We start from the raw sequence: 20,073 nt of genomic DNA, 5'->3' as shown, positions 1-20,073 counted from the left end.
TATTTCTCATCAAGCTAGAAAAACTTCAAATCTTGACCTGGAAATGTATGGTATATTTGTTATCTGATGATGCATCTGGCTAAGTTCAAAGAAGTTTATCACCAACTTGACCATGTGGTGGTGATACATTTTTCAGTCACCATGAAAAATGGTGATTCATTTAGGTACCGAACTCAAATGTGGGTATGTTATAGTGGGGGGAGAGAGAGAGAGAGAGAGAGAGAGAGAGAGAGAGAGAGAGGAGAGAGAGAGAGAGAGGAGAGAGAGTGACAGAGACAGAGACAGAGACAGAGACAGAGACAGACAGACAGACATGGCTAGGGTGTTGGGGAAAGAGATGAACTTTTGGGCAGGACTTTCTCAGCCTGAGTCCTTCTCTTCAAGATGTGTATGGAGCCAAGAAATCTCCCTTCTCAGCCACAGTGCAGTACTCCCTTTGCCAACCTTTCAAAACCAGATAACATCTCTATTACAGCATGAAAAAATTGCTTAGGGCAAGATCCAGTCTTTCATACAATGGCTAGGTTTAGTTCAGTAAGGTGTAGAGACTAAGTTTATTTATTATTCAATTTTGATTGTTTGATTCAATCAAAAGAGTTTTCACTTAATCTAGGTACCAGAGCCAAATAGGAGGATTTGACTGGTCTTACAAGAAGATATCATGTACAATGACTTAAATTACAGCTTTCCCTTCCATGCTAAAGCTGAACTACCTTTGTAGTTCACTATCCAAACTCCTTCTTCCGCTATATAATATATCCTGAAACCTACCCTACTTTTTCCCATCCCCAAATCTCACTTTGGGTGTGATCAGCTTCCACCCTTTGATGACTTTGGAGTGGAGTTTCAGATTTTAGGAAAGCAACACAGGTGTTACTTGATCCTACCCTAGAAGTCTATGACCTTCCAGGGTGGCAGGGTATTGGAACTGGATTATTATCGGTAGAATCAATGAGCTAAACCCCAGCTTCACACATCGAAAATACAATCCGTGAATTATGCTTTAAAAAGTGACTAAACTATCTTTGTCCTTTAACCTAGTCATCTAGGAATTTACCTTAAGAATATCAGACACAAAAAAAAATTTTACGCATTAAAAATCATCACCTTTTCTTTTTAGTATAAAAAAGAATTTGAAAAGAAGTTAAATGCCCACTTATTGGGAAATGGCTCAATCATTTTTGTATGTCAGTGTAAAGGATCATTACTGCACTATAAGAAATAATATGCTCTACATCACTATTGATTAGAGAAGTGCAAATTGAAACAACCCTGAGGTACCATATCACACCTATCAGATTGGCCAACATGACAAAACAGGAAAATGATGAATGTTGGAGAAGATGTGGGAAAATTGGAACACTAATGAATTGTTGGTGGAGTTGTGAAATGATCCAAACATTTTGGAGAACAATTTGGAACTACGCCCAAAGGGCTACAAGAATGTGCATACCCTTTGATCCAGCAATAGCACTTCTAGGGCTATATCCCAAAGAGATCAAACAAATGGGAAAAACACCCACATGTACAAAAATACTCATAGCAGCTCTTTTTGTGGTGGGAAAGAATTGGAAATTGAGAGGATGCCCGTCAATTGGGGAATGGCTGAGCAAGTTGTGGTATATGAATGCAACGGAATACTATTGTGCTACAAAAAATGATGAACAGGCTGACTTCAGAAAAACTTGGAAAGACTTGTTATGGTCTGATGCTGAGTGAAGTGAACAGAACCAGGACAACATTGTACACAGTAACAACCACATTATGTGATGACTAATATTGATAGACTTAACCCTTCTCAGCAATACAATGATCTAAGACATCTCCAAGGGCCTCATGATGGAAAATGGTACTACATCCAAAGAAAGAACTATGGATTTTAAATGCAGATCGAAGCATGCTATTTGCTATTTTTTTCTTCTGTTGTGTTTTGTTTCCTCTTTCTCTTAATTGGTTCTAATTCTTACTTATAACATTACTTAAGTGAAAATATGTCTAATAGGAATGTATATGTATAGCTTATATCATATTGCATGCCATCTTGGGAAGGGAGGTGGGGAAGGAGGGGGAGAAAAATTTAAAGCTCCAAAGTTTATGGAAGTGATTGCTGATAATTCAAAATAAATTAATCAAAATGATAAAAAGAAATACATATTAGAAACAGAAAATGGGATAAATTATAGGAAATGATCCAAAGTGAATTAAGTAGAGCAAGAAAAGTAATATATGCTATTATGACAATGAAAATGGAAAGAACAACGACAAGAAAAGAAACTAACTGTTGTAGTTATAAAAATCTTGTTTGACCTAAGAAGAGATGAGAAAATGCATCCCCTTCCCTACATTAAAGAAGTGGGGATGGGAGGAACACTAGTTGTATGGAACATTGCATATACTGTCAACTCAATAGGTGAGTTGGTTAGTCTTTCAAAATTAGTTTTTTTTTTCATTTTGCATCATTTTGTTTGAAGAAGAGATGAGAGAAGGATCTATTAAGAAATAAAGGTGATATTTAAAAAGGTTCAATAAATATATAAATTTAAATTTTAAAAGTAAATGTCAGCCATGACTGGCCATGGCCCTATATAACTATGTCCTAGGGATCTGAGGCATCCATCTGATGTCTAGCCCCTCTTTCCCCTCACTTTATTATTTCTAACAATTTTCCTATTTTTCTGAGACCTGGCCCTGCAAGACTGCCTGGTTCAATTTAATACTCCATATTAAAAGTTCAGCCTATAACTTGTTTCACTGCCAGTACCAAAGCTTACCCTTGCCAGGTCCACTTTTAGGTTTATGTCCTTAAGAATAATGAAATTATTAGGGGCAAGGACTTTGGTAAATGCAGTCTTGGCATTTATCACTCAACCATCCTTCAGTATTTATGAAAATTGCCTGCTCCCAATCCCAAACAGTTCTCAAGTATGTCAATTCACTCATGTACTCAAGTGTGGGTATCATCCCCTGCTTGATGTTAAACATTAACACTGAAGTGTCCCATACCAGATAGTCAGTGTGTTCATTGTTCTCTGGCCACAGGCTTTCCCCCTTCACTAGCTTGCTTAGTAGCAAACGTGTGGAGCTAAATTTATGATTAATAAATGTCTCCTTTCCTTTTTAAAAGGTAACCTAATATTTGCTATCTCACTTAAGCACAAATTAAGTTAACTGGTACTACATCAAGTTTGTCAGGATGTGAAATGTATTGTTTATTCACAGTATTTCTCTTTTGGGATGAAGTCTGAGAAGTGTTAAAGTCTTGTTGCCTTTGAAAAGAATCTGGAGAGCCAGGATCAAAGAAAAGTGATAGGATAAAGAACTAAAGTGTATTTGAAAAAGGGATTCCCCATCTGTTTTTTGCCTGTTACTATCATTATGGAACTGGTCTCTAAAATTATACTTGATAGGGAGCTTTTCCTGACCCTAATGGAGTCTCTAGACAGCTTGTGTACAAAAAATATTTGGTGAGAATTGAACAATGACTTGTCAGGTACAATCATTCTTTCCAAACTTATCTGTAGGAGTCTTCTTATCTCGTGTTATGCTCCAAAAGAAAACTCTAAGTGTACTTTTTTTTCTCTTAGTAGATCTCCTTTAAGTGAGAACATTTTTCTTCATAAAATTTTATTTATTTTCAGTTAACAATCATTTAGTTCCTCTCTCTTTCCTCCCCTCCCTAAAAAACCAAGAAAGAAAACTGAAAAGAAAGAAAAGAAGGGAAGAAAGCAAAACCAAAACTTTTTTTTAACAAATATGCATAGTCAAGCAAAATAAATTCCCCTTTTTTCATGTTCAAAAATATTTGTCTTATTGTGTGTATGTTGTCCATCACCTCTTTATCCGTAAATGTCTAGGATTCTCATCTTAGGTCCTCTGGAATAATTGTTGGTCATTCTATTGATCACAGCACTTAAGTCTTTCAAAGCTGTTCCTTTTCACATATTTTTTTTTTTATAGCATAAATTCTTCTGGTTCTGCTTCATTCACTTTGCACCAGTCTATTCAAGTCTTCCCAGATTTCTCTGAAATTGTTCTTTTTATCATTCCTTATACCACAAGACTATTCCACTATTTTCATCGACTATTTTTATTGTTTAGGAATCCCCCCTACCTTTTTTTACTACCACAAAAAAAGAATTGCTATAAATGATTTTGTTCATATGGATCCTTTTCTTCCTTCTTTGATCTCTCTGGGGTTTTAGGACTACTAGTAGTATCACTGGGTGGAAGGCTACCCACAATAAATTATTTTAATGTAGTCATCTAACGGGCATAAAGCAATTTGAAACTATGCCCATTAAATGACTATATTGCAATGTTCTATATTCAGAAATTCTAAATGCTCTGAAAAGTTATAATTGAACACATAACCTATTGGATTCCTTTGTGTTCAACCTGACTGTTGTTTATATGTCCAGAATAACCAAACTGAGCATGATGTGATCAGATTTCCACAACTATTTTAACTAGAACTCTTTTCATAGAATAACATTTTGATCAAAACTATAGAAGGGACCTCAGAAGCCATATAACCCAATCTTCTAATTTAATAGATGAAGAAACTGAAGCTCTGTGGTTAAGTGACCTTCCTGAGGTCACTCATTTAACACTAGGTGAGATATTTGAACTTAGGTCCTCCGATTCCAAAGCAAGTTTTTCATCTACCTCCTGTTCAACCAGAAAATTGTCTATCTGTTTGGTTGTATAAATCTGTTTGGGGTACATATGTGTATAATATAGGTTTGGGAAATAAAGGTTTGTCTATATGATCTATGAAGATTAATACATGTGAAAGTCTATGGTCCTCTCATAGAACTTTTAACACACTTAAATCAGACTAATCAGATGTTAATTCATTAAAAAGTATTTAAGCCACATTTAAATGCAAAACATCATAATAGGTCATCTACGTACATGTTCTGGTTCTATGTACAAAGACTATGGGTTAATTCAAGAAGCTTTGTGACTAATAAGTGACCTTATAAAGTCTTTTCCTTTAATTTCTTTTCATCTAAGTGTGGGATGTACATTAAAATAGTCCCAAATTCACCTCTTTCAGAAAGAGAAACTAGGATGTCTATGAGATACACCTGTTAGCACTGAAGATTAATTTCTAAGCTAAAAATCATGTTCTCCCACAAAGTGTCCTTGGTGACATCATCAGAGACCAAACTGGGCAAGATATGGATCTATCTCAGTTTATAAGAACTTATTGGAAAAAATAAACTTATTGATTCTGAAGTCTGTCTCATTACTCCCCTCTCCAACCCTCAGAGCAAGCATCCAATTTCTTCTGGGCCTGACAATGGCCTTTCATGTTAGTTAAGCCCTAATTAATACCTGGGTGCACATACCACCAGTTGCACAGATGCAGTTAGAAAAATTCTCCACATTGTAGCATGCCTGCCCTTCCCCTAGACTTTTGGCTGGTATTCCAGATTGATAACCTTTGAGAAAGAACCATGGCACCTGCCCATTTAGTATTTTAGGTAGTGTTGACTGAGCCTCACAGGATGAACAGGCATGAGTAGGTTTTCATCTGCCTCACAAAACTCATTGCATTAATTTTTCCCAAAAATCTGGGGAGTTTCTGTCAAGATTACTACCAGCCTTCCACTCACTAGGTTTACAATTCCATTGTTCTCCTAATTCATCACTCTCCCTCACCCCACATATCTGAACAGTTGCCAAATATTTTCACTTCAGTCTTCATAATATTTATAACACTTATACCATTCTTAGAGCAATGTAAATGCCACAATGGATATAGGGGTGGGGAACCTGCAGCCTTGAGGCCACATGTGGCACTCGAAGTTCTCAAGTGCAGCCCCTTGACTAAATCCAAACTTCACAGAACAAATCCCCTTAATAAAAGGGTTTGTTCTGTAAAACTTGGACTCATTCAAAAGGCTGCAACCAAGGACCAAGAAGGCCATATATGGCCTTGAGGCTGCAGATTTCCCACCCCTACTAGAACATGGAAGTGAGAAAGATCCAAATTCAGTCCATCCTTAGATCATTAAGAGCTGTTTGATCATGAGAAAGTCACTTAACCTCTGTCTGTCTCAGTTCCCTCATCTGTAAAAGGAGGATGTCAATAGCACCTAGCTCTCAGGGTTGTTGTGAGTCATGAAATAATATTAGTACAGTGCCTTAGTATACTTAGTAGACTTAATACAGTACCTGGAACACAAAAGATCTCTACAAATGCTTATTCCCTTCCTCTTCTCTCTAATCACACACAGCTAGTTCAATCCTCATTACGTCTTACCTGGATTATTTCAATAATCTCCAAATTGGACACTATTATTATCTCTCAAATCTGTCTCTTTATATGGCTGCCAAAATGAATTTCATAAAGTACAAGTTCTAGGATTATAGGATTGAAGATTTCAAGCTGGAAGAGTCCTTAGAGGCCATCGAGCCCAACTGCCTCACTTTAGAAATGAGGAAACTGAAGTCCAGGAATGTTAAGTGATTCGCCCATACACATAGTTCATATGCAACAGAAATGTTATTCAGATTCAGGCCTTTGCTTTTGACCCTTACCTCCCTCAATCTGCCCTCCCTTCTATCAGCTCCCTTCCTCTTCTTTCCCTTTTCCTTTACTACTGCTTCCCTCACTTCTATCCCCACCGTTCCTTTTCTTTCCCTTTTCCCCTCCTACTGCCTATTGAGCAAGTTAGATTTCTATACCTGAGTAGGTTATTCCCTCCTTGAGTCAAATCTGAAGAGAATGAAGTTCAAACAGTTCTCATCTCCATCCCATCTTTCACTCTACTGTAATATTTCTTTGCGCCTCTTCATGTGACATAATTCAAACTTTTCTGCCTCCTACTTTCCTCTTCTTCCATTACATTCCTTTTCAACATCTATTTAGGTATTTTATCATCACATCAAAGTCAACTTAAACCCACTTCCTCTGTCTATGTATATCCCTTCTAAATATCATGATAAAGATACAGTTCTCAAGAGTTATAAGTATCATCTTCCCATGTATGGATGTAAATAGTTTACCCTTATTGAATAACATATTTTTTTTTTTACTTTCCTGTTTACCTTTTTATGCCTCTATTGAGTCTTGCATTTGAAGATCATGTTTTCCATTGAGTTCTGGTCTTTTCATCAGGAAAGTCTAGAAGTCCCCTATTTCATTGAATGTCAATCTCCTCCCCTGAAAGATTATTCTCAATTTCACTGGGTAGTTGATCCTTGGTTGTAATCCAAGCTCCTTTGCCTTATGGAATATCATATTCCAAGCCCTCCAATCTTTTGCTGTAGAAGCTTAAAGGTCCTGCATAATCCTGACTGTGATTCCACTCTATTTGAATTGTTTCTTTTCTGGCTGCTTGAAGTATTTTCTCCTTGACTTGATAATTTTGGAATTTGGCTACAATATTCCTTGGTGTTTTCAATCTGGGATCTCTTTTAGGAGATGATTGATGGATTCTTTCAATGACTATTTTATAGGACCCTAGGGAAGTTTTCCTTGATGATTTCTTAAAAGATGTTATCCAGGATCTTTTTTGATCATGGCTTTCAGGTAGACCAATAATTTTTAAATTCTCTCTCCTGGAGCTGTTTTCCAGGTCAGCTGTTTTTCCAATGAGATATTTTATGTTTTCTTCTATTTTTTCATTCTTTTGATTTTGTTTGACTGATTCTTAATGTCTCATAGAGTCATTAGCTTCCACTTGCCCAATTCTAATTTTTAATGAATTGTTTGCTTCATTTAGCTTTTGTACTGCCTTTTCCAGTTAGCCAATTCTACTTTTTAAGAAGCTGTTTTCTTCAGTGTGATTTTTTTCCATTTTGTCAATTGCATTTTTAAATAAATTGTTCAATTTTTCTTTTACCTCTCTTATTTGACTTTTAAAATCCTTCTTGAGTTCTTCCAAGAAGGCTCTTTGGGCTTGAGTCCAGTTTATATTTCCCTTCTGATGTGGGATGAGAGGACAGTGTTATCATCTCCTGAATTTGTGTTTTGATCTTCCCTTTCACCAAGGTACTTCTCTATGGTTATTGTTTTTCTTTGTTGCTTCTTGCTTATGTTGTTTGCCTTTTTTTCTGGCTTTTAAAGTTGATCTCTGGTTCTGGGGCACAGGGAGCATTGTCCCAAGGCTTCTTGTACTGGGGGCTAGGGGCCTAGTTTCTAGTTTTGTGTGCTTGGGTCTCAGGTGTTGGCAGCTATCGCTGTAGGCATCTGATAGTTTACATGGGGATGAGCTGGAGCTGGAGGTAGTAGCTGGTGTGTGTGTCTGGTGTTGGCACTTGCCTGCTCCATGGCCCTGGGACTCAGGAACTCCCACTGTTTTGCTGAAGTGGGGCTTGCCCCTGGCTGGCCTGGACACCTCCAATCGCGTAATGATCCCTTTCAGCCACAGCAAGAGGGACCTTTCTTGTTAATCACCCTAGCCTCCCAAGCTATAACACTGCTGTACCTTGTCTTTCTGCTGGCTCCACTATTTCAGGATTTTTCCTGGGACAAAATTCTCTGAGTTTTTCAAATGAGGGAAGGTGAGAGTGACTTACTGCTTACTCCATCATCTTGGCTCCGGAAGTCAAAATAGGTGACTTGAAAACATTCTGTCAGTGGACTGAGCCACTGCTACTGCCAGTTCAGTCACTTTCATGGCCTGCTCCTGATTTACTGGAGCTGAGGCTGTGTTGGCTTCTCTCACCACTTCCTACAGACCTCTCTCACTGACCTTTATGTTTTCTCTGGGGTCTGTGGGCTGAGAAATCTGGAAATTGCCAATGCTGCCAGTGATTCAGTCCCCCAGGCCTGCTTTCAGTTCACTGGGGCCCAGACTCAGGCCTTTGACTCTACAGCTAATGTTCTCTCACTATTCCCTCAGACTGGTTTGTCTTACCCAGACTAGCAGTTTGCCTTCCCCACCCCCACCACAAGAATGTATGCTCCTTGGGGACAAGGACTGTTTCACTTATGCCCTTGCATTTCTGGCTCTTGACACAGTAGCAGCTACTAGATAGGTATTTGATAAATGTTTTCTGATTGACATTAGTTCTGATTAATTTTGTGGTCCTACTTTCTACTTAGTAAAGGCTGAGAGGCGGTAAGAAAATTCTGACTGAAGAGGTAATAAAACATATATTCTCTTTATGTTAACGTGGGCTCTTCGACCCTCATCTTTTAAGCTCCTAACAATCTACCTGTCAGCTTTCAAAGGTTACAACCCAATACTACACAGTTTTCTGGCAGCATGGATGGTAATGGGGAGTGAGGTTTTAGGGCAGAGATTTGGATCAGGCTATTTTTAGAATATATAGAAAGAGAAAAGGCCCTGCATAATAAATTTGTTTAGTGGTTTGGTACTTTCAAGTTGTTTTGTTAAAATGAGAACTTAACCAATGTATTGATATGTAAAGGGGGGAGGGTTGGATGAACACCTTCTGATCTCTTGCTTCTCATGTTCAATATTGTAAGGGATTCCAGTAATAACTTCTCATTTGTGTGTTATCTGATACAATGCTTTTACTGGGCTTCTTTTCCCATATTCATTGTGCCTAAGATATTCCTCATCCCCAAAATATAAAATTTACCAAAAATGTAAAAGAAGCATGGTGAATGCTTGACAATACCACTCTAGTGGCAACATCATTCTAGTCATTATTCTAGTGGCAACCTATGATTTCTAAGGGGGGGCGGGGAGCATCTGGAGTAGTCCTAAACTTTATCTTGCCACTGGACCCAGATTGTTCCAGAGGAGATAGTGAGGCTGGTAACTTTGCACAGGCCTTCTTCACTTAAATCCAATTAACTTGCCAGTAATGGCATCACCTTCCTAATGTCATGTTCCTCTTTGGGAATGAAGAACAAACAATAATAGCATGATCTCTAAGATTAAATATGATTTCATCTCATCCTTTTTCTAATTTCTACTTTTCATGTAAATTTTCTAATGTATAGAAGTACTTGTACATAAATGACAACTAAGCAAGTGAACATATGTGGGGTACATCTTCCCCTTTTTACTGATGGGGTGTGCTATTTATAAAAAACTTAGAGACCAAAGCACTATACCATAATGGCTTTTCCTCCACATGTCATAAATACAGGTAATAATAATAATAATAATAATAACCGATTGATAGCATTAATTCAGGTATTATACTTCATCTGAAATAATTTCCCTTCATTCTTTTCCCTTATTAAGTTAATACACAGTTACTTATTCAGCTCCAAGTAACCTTTTGTTCCACTGAATTATAAAATTTTTTTCCTCAAATAGGCAAATTTGTCTTTTATTTTTTAGGCTTTCATTTACAACAATCTATTCTTTTCTACACTATTGTACTGAGTCTTACAAATGGTGTTGATACTTAGGTGTGTAGGGGGAAGAGGAAGCCTATAATTTAGTTTGACAAAAGCTTATTAAAAGAAATAATTTGAAGTACCCTTTCAAAAGCATTTCTTATCCATTGAGAATTTTAAACAATTGAGGTCATGTAAAAAAAAAAGAAAAAAGAAAATCACCTTGCTTTACTTGATATTTGTGGAGATTTCCTCTCCTTTTTTCAAGGGAAGTCTGAAATGTGAGGTCCAGTGATTCAGTGTGAACTGTTATATTAGTTAACTGTTATATTAGTATTTCTTTTATCAGCAATTTTTAAAAATAATAATGATCTCATGGTTTTGAATATTATTAGTTTAGATTGTTAGTGTTTTAACTAATTTGCAAATCACTGATTGACACTGCTATTATATTTTCTCAGTCTCAGCCTAAATAATGAGTCCATTCAATTGTCTTCAAATTTAGTGAGCAGGGCAGATAGCTTATAGAGTCAATGTCAAAGCTGATGGGTTCCTTTAGCCATTGTTGTCTTTTACCTGCATTGCATTTTTTTTTTTATTAAAGTTACGTAGGCATTTGAAAGCATCTGGGTGAAGATTTATATTCATTAGGAATCTCTCTTTTTTTTTTTAAAGATATCAAAACTATGCAGTTGGATTGAAGAAAAAAGCACTTCAGAAATTAAGTATTTGTTGTGGCAGAAGGTAAGGGATTTTTAAAAAATACAGATGTATACTTAAATGTCAATTTGACTTAGTGCAAGTTTGGAAATAATGATTCAACCCTTAAAAATATTGAAAAGTATAATTAAATAGAATGCTCAGTCAACAAATAGGGATGAAGCATCTATTATTTGCTCAGTCTTGGGTTTTTGTTATGCTAGTCATTATATTTGTAAAAATATGAATGTTTTAGTTGTCCAGGGAAATCATACTCCAGACAACTGAAATTGTAACTTCAAGAAGTCTAGGTAAGGGAATGATGTTATGGATCATCTTTTTTTGTACAAGTGAGTTGGTTGTATTCAACCTTCCCCATTTTCCAAAGAACATTTTGAGCAGAGCTCACTTGAAGGAGGATAGTATTACTGTATAGACACGTTATTTTGCTGTGTTCTGAGAGAAGCAGCTTTGTCCTGGTTTTGGAGTCAGATGACCTGGCTTTAAATATTACCAATTTTGGGGGAAGCTAAGTGGCACAATAGATAGAGCTCCGGCACTGGATTCAGGAGGAAGTGAGTTCAAATCTGGCCTCAGACACATAATACTTACTAGCTGTGTAACCCTGGGCAAGTCACTTAACCCCATTGCCTGCACAAAATACACACACACACACACACACACACACACACACACGTGTGTGCATACCTACACATATATGTGTGTGTATATATATATATATATATATATGTTTATTTGTGTGTGTACGTATATATGTATATGTGTGTGTGTGTGTGTGTGTGTGTGTGTGTGTGTGTGTATAGAACAGGTCAAGTTTCTATGCCAGTCACCAGTGGGATGTAGTCCATGAGTGAACCAATTTTTGTAAATTTGGTGCTTTATTTTAGAGGCCTTTTTTCCCCCATATTTTTAGTTTGCATAGGATGTACTATTGTACCAGCTATGGCAGAAGAATATAGATTATGTGATCATCCCATTAATTTCATTCAAATCATATATGAGTTGGGCATGGTGGTACACACCTACATTCTGTGCTACTGGGAAGGCTGAGGTTGGCTGATAGTTTGATCTTGAGCGTTCTGCAATGGGCATAGCCAATAAGATGTCCACACTAAGTTCAGCATCAATATGGCAAGCTCTGAAGAGGGCAGGGGGAATCACTTGGTTGCCTAAGGAGGGGTGAACCACCCTAAGTTAGAAACAGAGCAGATCAAAGCTTCTGGCATAGTAGGATTGGACCCATGAGTGGATCATAAACTTCTAGTTTAGGCAAGATAGGGATATGGAGGAGCAAGGTGAATAAGTTAATCAGTCCTTCATATCACCAGCAGAATAAATTTTATTGCCTGTGGTGATGCATGCTTGTTGTTCTCTATTGAAGAAGGCTGCAGGTGATGGATCACTTGAGTACCAGAGTTCTAAGCTGAGGTAGGACTAAAACTCATCATGAGTACACACTAAGTCTAGCACCAATATGGTGAACACCCTGGGATATGGGGGAAATCACCAGGCAGTCTAAGGAAGGACTAATCAGATAAGCTTGGAAATAGAGCAGGTCAAGTTTCTATGCCAGTCACCAGTGGGATGTAGTCCATGAGTGAACCTTCATCCTGGGAAAGAAAGAGAAGGAAAGCAAGGAAGGAAGGAAGGAAGGAAAGGAGGGAGTGAGGGAAGGAGAGAGAGAGAGAGAGAGAGAGAGAGAGAGAGAGAGAGAGAGAGAGAGAGAGAGAGAGAGAGAGAGAGAGAGAGAGAGAGAGAGAGAGAGAGAGAGAGAAAAGCAAACACACACATAAATGTTCTACTCATGTTGCTTACCTGCTTAAAATTTTCAATGTCCTGAATAAAGTTCAAACTCTGCTGCTTCCAAGATACTTGGATTTCCACACCTTGGACTCATAATATTCCATGAACTCATTTCTGTTTTCTTTCTCTAGTCATTTCTCATGCCTGAAATGTCTTAAGTCACAATCATGGCCTATTCAAGTTTATTATCCTTCCTTCAAAGTCCAAGTCACACCTTCTCTTCTCCACAAAGCCTCTCTTCTACCTCGTGACTGGTAATCACCTTTTCAATGGACTGTAGTTACTTATTTGTAACTATCTAATATACATAGTTCACTTTTCACATTAGACATTTGTTATTGACTAATTTACTAAAGTCATTCAATTAAAATTTTAGCTTTCTTCAAAATAACTACAGTTCTCTTCCTTGTTACATTCTAGAGTGTGACATTTAGGGAATTTTAGCAATAATGGGCTTATCATATCCATGTTCTTTATATACTGTTTTGAGGAGAAGAGAGGAAAGGAGCAAAGATGTGGAATTGAGGATATAGAAAAAAAGAAAGAAAATTATTTTTAAAATATCAGAAACTAAAATAATTACATATGTCACACATACATGTTCATATATGTGCTTTATATACATATGTGTATTAAAGTAGATTTTATAAGCAGTTATTTTTTCTTTATTCAAACTGCATTTGATCACATTTGAACTAAGAAAATTAAAGCAAAGGTTCATTTCCCTCTGTTCTTTAAATTAAATTGGTTACTCATTCCTCCTTTATAAAATGCACATAATTTAGATCCCTGTTTTTAAGATAGGAATTTATTTCATATATATGACTACATAATATTTGAAAAATTATGAATGCTTTAATTGTGAAATAATCTGAATTTTTATTTAATTTTATGACCTACCACTTAATTATATACATATATAAAATTATATACCACTTAATTTAAAAATAAATTTTGAAATATATTTAAAAATATAAAGTCCCTAATCTCTGTCATCCTGAAACTGTTGAAATTGATATTGAGAATCAGCATGAATATTTAATTCCAAACATGTCATAACTTGATAAACTTCATGTCTTATGCAATGGAAGAGGAGCAAAGGAGGACAAATTAGTTTAGAAGAATGACTACAACATCATTTCTTTAAAAATATTTACATTTATTCCTATAGTATTCATGGTTTTCAACCCAATGTTATTTTCTGTCACTGTATTAAGTAGGTAAAGCCTAAGTATTTGTTTCATGTTCAACAACTAATAATCTCCTGGTTTCCCCATCTCAGTTCCCCCCAGAGCATTAATAAAATGAGTCATGGTTCACAAAGTAAATTTCCTGTGTACTAATTGAAAACTATTCCAAATTTGTTAAGATTTCAGATAGATCCTCAGATCTAATGTAAGTGCCATAGTCATTATAATCATTAAATGAATATCTTAGGATTACAGCCATTTTAAATAGAACATGCCTTACAATCGGTTGATGGGTCATAATCAATTAGTATCATTCATTGCAGTGTTATATTTTGGATGAAGACTAAAACCCATAGGAGCACCTATGAATATATGATAGCAGTAACAATGTCAGAGGGTACAATAAAGGTAACTTTCAACTATGACATTTAATCTAGAATATTTTCAAAGAAAGAAAAAAGTTATATAATACTATAAACATTTGATATGAATATTGACCAAATAAAATTTCAGATCCTAGGAAATATTAATTCTATATAATGACAGCATACACAATAACATAAAATAGGCACATTTCAACTTACACTTAAGCACTCTTCTCTAAATGGCTATTTTATGCCTTAGACTTTGTTTCTACTATTTTTAAGAGATGCTGAAAGAAAGATGTTGTCATTATGGAGAACAGATGATTTAATATATAACCAAGAAAAGAGCCTATTAATTTAAACTTGCGTATCAACTCTGTAGAAAGTGATTATATATCAAGATCCAAGATTATACATTTTCTTTCCATTCCATTTTCCTATATTTGAGACTACCACTGTCATTAAAATATTTCAAATCAGCACTTTCCATGTGTCAGAAACCAAGAAAACTGTAAGTTAAGGATGCATTCTCCCATTCTTAGAGGCTCATGGTACACATTAGAAAAGATGAACATTCAAAACAAATGAGATTAGAGCCAAATTGATTAACAATGAAAAGAAAAATATATAAGAAGAGTACATTTTTAATTGCTACAGTAATATATTTTAAATAAAATGAGGGGATAACAGAGCACATGAGAAGGCAAGTGAGATGTAAACAAATGTAAGTTAATAGGTATTATGGACTTTAAATACATAGCACAAATTTAATGTAATCACTCCTTCTGGTTCATGGGTTATATTTAAAGTTTTCATACCCTTTGGGGTTTTGTCCCTTTTTGGGACATATTAAAATATTAATAAATTGACTTCTAAGTCTGGAAACATTGAGTTCAAGTGTCTTGGCTGTTACACATGCTTATTGTGTCAATTTGTCAGTTCACTTCACCTGTCATTGCTCTGAATGACTGCTCAAGATTATGAATTTCAGAGGAGGTGCCATACTACAACTGATAGAGTAAGGTTCCTTAAGTGGGGGCAATGGAAGCCTACAGCAATGGCCTGTCATGTCTGGTCCCTAACTCATGAAAAAAATTAATGAAGACAGTGTTTGTATATCTATAAAACAAATTTATATTACAAAGTATATATCTGAAAGAAAATCACCCTTTATAAATCAATGTTTATTATTTCTCAAGTGTTTTCTTCCTAACATATGAAGTAGAATTTTTGATTCTCAAAAAATTAAATATTACTATTTTACTGTTCAAATGTTTTATGTTATATGCTAAGTATTTTTCTAAAAGATTATATGTAAATTGAATTTTTGGAACTTAAATCATATTTCACGTTGACTACTATGGCCATTATTTAAAGGAAATGAGTTAAACAGTGTCAGAAATTAAGCATACTTGTATAACGTGATGAATCATCCCCTGTTCTAAGGGGTTTATTAGTTTGAATTTATTACATGCTGTGTTTTCTTATGATATCTTACCTTTTGAAATATTTATGGCAGCTCTTTTTGTGGTAGTCCAAAATTGGAAACTGAGATGTTCTCTTTCTGATTGGGAAATGGTTAAACAAATAGTGGTGAGAAAATATAGCGGAATATTGATGTGTCAGAAGAAATGATGAATTGAACAGTTTCAGAGGAAACTATGAAGTGATGCAGAGTGAAACAAGCAGAACTAGAAAAATTTATTCCATGATAGAAACATTTTGAAAGACTTTAGAACTCCCATAAATCCAGAGTCCAAAAAACTGAAGATAGAATATGCTATTCACCTCCTGACATGTGATGAACTTATAATGGAAAAGGAGACACATATTTTGGGGATGTGGCCAAAGTGGGAATTTGTTTCCTGACTATGCATCTGTGTATTAAGGGCTTTATTTTATTTATTACCTTTTATTTCCACGCTTGGGGGGGGGGACTTAAAACAAGAAATTTAAGCAATTAAAAGACATTAATAAAATTTACTTTAAAATATTTTATGTTTTGTGACTGATTTTGTGTTTGTCAGAGTGTTTCATTTCCTTCTCGTGTTAGAGGATTCCTGGTTTGCTGGAGCAAAGATGTTAAAATCCCACCAGCAGATCAACCATATTAAAATGTAATTGGAAATGTTCAACAGAATAAATAAAAATATAATACAACAAAGATAATGTCAGTTTGTGATTTTTTAAACCAACATGTGGCCTTTGTGGATCCATTTCTATTTGAATTTGATGCCGCTATGAAAGAATTGGACTGACTGACTTCTGATGTCCCTCTGAATTTGGAGAGTCTAAGATTCCATATGCATTTTCTCAGGATAAAGATAATGGAATACTTCCTGGACATTCTCATAAATTCTCTTTTAGAACTGAACTTGCGTTTAGCTCCTGGACCTTCTAACTACCCCTTCTTTTTCTCTCCACAAAACTAGTTGGCTATATGCAATTTGTAGTTATTGCTTCTACCCCTTCTAATAGTAGTGTAGTGTAAGAGGTCTTTGGGACCATTTCCACACTAGCAGAACTATAGGAGTATTTCTCATTGGAGATACTTAGAAGTCAACAGCAAGTGTGGTCTGCTGGCTCCTTTCTTTTATTTATACTCTCACACACATACACATATACACACACATACACACATATACGTGTATCTCTGTATGTACATGCATATATGTGTGCACACACACACTGTTAAATTAATGATGCATTGTTTTTAGGCAGATAGGTGGCGAAAGAAATAGAATACTGGGCATGCAGTCAGGAAACCTGAATTTAAATTCCACCTCAGGCACTTGCTAGTTATGGCTGTGGGCAAGTATCCTGTTTGTTTCAGTTCCACATCTATAAAGATGAATGGGAGAAAGAAGTGGCAAACCCCTCCAGTATCTTTGCCAACAAAATCTACAAATGGGGTCTTGACAAGTTGGAAACAAATGAAATGATTAAACAACAACATATATCCTTGGGAATATAAGTCTAGAAATGGTGTTCAACAGTGTGGGAATTTTAGTCACTTTCTTAAGATGATTCCTAACTGCTTTCAAGAATGGTTGGGCTAATTCACAGCTAGACTTTTATGGCCAGGAATCAATAAGGCAGAAACAGAACAGTTTGAGTTACTCTATTTCAACTTTGCCTCTCTTCCCCTCTGTTGTAAGGGCACTCTATTTAGCATACTACTGGCACCTAGTGGGTGACTAGTAAATGTTAATTGATTGATTACTGAACACTGAGGGAAGTTGGAATTAACTTTGCTCATAGTATATTGACTTGAAACCCAGCTGTGGACTCTTTGGGCAAGGAGTATACAGGGACCTATGGATTAATCAGGATTTTCCTAAGGTCCTAAAATATTTCCTTGAATGCTAAGTTTACCTCCTTGAGACTTCACTTACCTATTTAAAACTGCATTTACCTGGAAGTCAACTACTATATTTTTATTAAAAGAATTTCTTAATTGATACATTAGACAATGAATGATCCTTTGCACAATAACGCCCTGAACCTCTCCTAAACATCTACCAATGATGTATTAATGTGTCAATGTTTCTGCACTCCCAACAATACTTTAAATCTTTCAATACTTCTTCAGTGAAAATTTGCTAGCTCTAAGGTAAAAAACTTAACACTTGTTTTGTGTTTTGGTGATTTGGAGCAAACTTTCATATGGTTAATAATAATTTGCAACAGTTGATAACCTTTTCTTTGTATCTTCTAACTACATATCCATTGAGGAATAGCCCTTTGTCTTACATGTTTTTGCTAATTTCCTTTATATTTTTATCATATATATGTGATGCAAATATCTTTTTTGTCAGATTATCATTTTTTCTTCCTATTTCAGTTTCATTGATTTTGTTTGTGCAACATTTTCATTGTAATGCAATTATCTCTTTTATCTTTCTGTGATTTCCCCTACCCTTTCTTGGCTTAAGAATTCTCCTCTTAGCCATATTCACCCCTTTTCCTTTAGTATGGAGGTGAGCTTTTATACTCAAATCAGATGTGACTATGCTTGTGTGTGTGTGCATGCGTGCAGTTGCCGACCTGCTTTCCAATTTTCCCCATATTTTTCCTAAAATAGAATGCTTCTGACTTATGTTTGAAGGTGTGTTACACAATAGTTTTTTTTTTAATTTTAATTGTTTTTCATTAGTGCTTAATGAGGCTTTTACACTGATCTATTTAGCCAGGACCAAATACTTTGGACAAGTCCTATTCATAATATAATTTGTTGATATGAAATTATATCCCCCCTTCATTTCTATGTTTTCATTAATTTTCTTGAGATTATAAAACCTTTGTTTCTGAAAACAATTTATTCTGTCTAGTCTTTTAAAGTATCCCATTAGTAATTGAACTGGAATACCACTAAAACCATGAAAAAATGTAAATAATATTATCATTTTGGGTATTTTTGTTGGGTTAAATCATGGGCTATGGATTCATCCTTAGGTTTATGTCATTTTTCATTTCTTTAAAAAATGTTAATTTATTGGTATAAGCATTGAGTATATAAGTTTTCTCCCAGGTGGTTTGTGTATTGTATTTTTTAATGTGATTTCCCCTCCCATTATTTCCTCCTGAAATTTGGTATTTTATGTAAAGGTGTTGATAATTTCATGGAGTTAGTTTGCATTCTGCTGTTTTACTAATGCTATTAATTACTACCACAAGTTTCTCTGCTAAATTTCTTTGGTTTCCTAAGTAAAGCATTTCTACTTTACTAGTTACAAGTTGTTACTAACAAATAGGGATAATTTTGTCTCCTCTTTGCCAGAGCTTTTGCCTTTAATTTCTTTCTTCTCACTTTTAGTATTATCTTTTGCATTCCTACAAGTATGCCAGATGTTCGTAGGAAAGTTTGCTTCATTCCTGTATTTGCTTCTAGTGACTCCTGACTAGAAATATTAGCCCTTATTATAGTTATCTATTTACCTTATTGAAATATAACCACCTCTCTGGTTAATCATTTTAGTGTTTTTTAATAAAAATTAGTGTTTTACTTTTTCAAGGATTTTTTCCCTTCATAAACTCATGTAAACATGTAGTTTGGATTGTATTTGTTTTAAATAACATTATCATATTTTCCCAATGTTGAACCATCCTTTCATCCTTATTATAAATATACTGTGATAGTACTCCTTTTTCTAGAAATAGTAAACATTTTGATATATTGCTGTAAAATATTTATAACAGTATTCATTAATTTTTAATCTCTAATACTCTTTTCCTACTTTGTAATTTGAATTTTACCTGTTTTGGGTAATAAGATCCTGTGGCATCCCTTTCCTCTACTCTCTCAATCAAGGACGTTGCTTCATATTGAAAGAAAAAAAAAGATAATTAAAAAAGAGCTCTCCCTTCTTCTGACTCCTCATCTAACATGTCAGACATCTTACCCCCACTTTCTCTAAATTTACGCCAGCCTCACATAAAGAAGTGGCCCTTCTCTCCAAAACCAATTGTCTTCATGTACTCTTGATTATAACCCACCTGTCATCCATAAAATTGATCCTATCATCAGCAACAAAATATGTCAAGAGGTGGGAGTACCAGACCATCTTAACTGTCTCCTGAGGACCCTGTATGCAGGCCAAGAAGCAACAGTTAAAACCAAACATTGAACAACTGGTTGGTTTAAGATTAGAAAAGAAGTACAACAAGGCTGTATATTGTCACCTTAGTTATTTAATTTATATGCAGAGTACACCAGGAT

General features: G+C 35.4%; 1 protein-coding gene across 2 annotated transcripts in view; it reads left to right on the top strand.

The window, feature by feature from the left end:
• SEMA3A (semaphorin 3A) overlaps positions 1 to 20,073 on the top strand; it is a 645,372-nt gene that overhangs the window by 198,738 nt on the left and 426,561 nt on the right. For both annotated transcript variants that reach the window (XM_020999770.2, XM_020999769.2), the window contains exon 2: positions 10,952 to 11,020. The gene's annotated coding sequence lies outside the window, so the exon portion shown is untranslated. The remainder of the gene's footprint in view (positions 1 to 10,951; positions 11,021 to 20,073) is intronic.

The sequence above is a fragment of the Phascolarctos cinereus genome, unplaced genomic scaffold (assembly GCF_003287225.1).
Source record: "Phascolarctos cinereus isolate Bilbo 61053 unplaced genomic scaffold, phaCin_HiC Scaffold_1;HRSCAF=81, whole genome shotgun sequence".
In the NCBI taxonomy this organism is placed as follows: domain Eukaryota; kingdom Metazoa; phylum Chordata; class Mammalia; order Diprotodontia; family Phascolarctidae; genus Phascolarctos; species Phascolarctos cinereus.
Note: the sequence above shows the minus strand (reverse complement) of the source record. Positions and strands in the feature narration are given on the sequence as shown.